This window comes from Solanum tuberosum, unplaced genomic scaffold (genome assembly GCF_000226075.1).
Source record: "Solanum tuberosum cultivar DM 1-3 516 R44 unplaced genomic scaffold, SolTub_3.0 scf00235, whole genome shotgun sequence".
Classification (NCBI taxonomy): domain Eukaryota; kingdom Viridiplantae; phylum Streptophyta; class Magnoliopsida; order Solanales; family Solanaceae; genus Solanum; species Solanum tuberosum.
In genome coordinates, this window is record NW_006239159.1 from 274,911 (window position 1) to 276,014 (window position 1,104).

A 1,104-nucleotide genomic window follows, 5' to 3' on the forward strand; every position below is an offset into this window, starting at 1 on the left:
TCTTCTTGAACTTTTGATCGAAAATGATTATTCAAGGTTCATAAGCTCCAAAACACAAAAACTCGCACCAAGACCAAACGAACGACCAGGTGACCGAACTGTCAGTCCCAGCAAGTCATAAATGACTTGGGATCGCTATAGGAATGCTCTAAACGACACACAGAAGTCAAGACACAGAAATGATCAAGAGGGTCATTACAATAAATGACAAGGTTTTTCAAGAACTTGATTTCTATAGTAACATGGTGATTATGAATTGATTTTAATTCATTTTTTGAAATGGTTTTCACTAATGAGTTTCAAATGTCTAGGGTAACATTTTCAAGTAAGGATTTTCGAATTCAAACCTCATTTTCAAAATTGGGTTTTTGAGTTGATTTCACCCATTTTTCAAAGTGAATGATTTGGGTGTTGTTATTTTCAAAATCTTATTATGATTACTTGATTGAATTAGATTGTGTGGCTTTGGACATTGTTCGTAAAGGGAAGGCTCAAGTCTTGAATTGGCTTTTGATTGAATTGAGGCAAGTGCTTTATAAACCTTATAAAACTAGTAGAATAATGTATTTCCCTTCATTGTGTGAGTTGGGGAGGAATGATAATGAGGTAATGGGTTCAATTATTCCACTTGATTGATCTTATGTAGTGAATAAAAAGGAGATTAATTATAAAGGCAACGTGTTGATAATAGTACTTTGTGAATTGCAGTATTGTGGACCTAATTTGTTGATTGATGAAAAGCTTGATGACATTTTTTTGGATATGAATTGATTGAGTTATTGTCTCTTACTTATGGCGTGTAATTGCTTATGTTCATTGATTTATGTGCAATGTAAAGAGACATGTGATTATTATGCCGAAGAAAAATTGTTCCGGCTAGTAATATTGATGCCAAGTTCATTGCTGATGAGTGTTTCTAATGCCGAGGTCATTGTTGGTGAGTGTTATGATGTTGAGGTCATTGTCAGTGAGTGTTATTGATGTTGAGGTCATTATCATGAGTGTTATTGATGTTGAGGTCATTGTCGATGAGTGTTATTGATGCCGAGGTCATTATCGGTGAGTTCATGGACTATGGGCGTTTCTCATGAGTCCCGATTGACA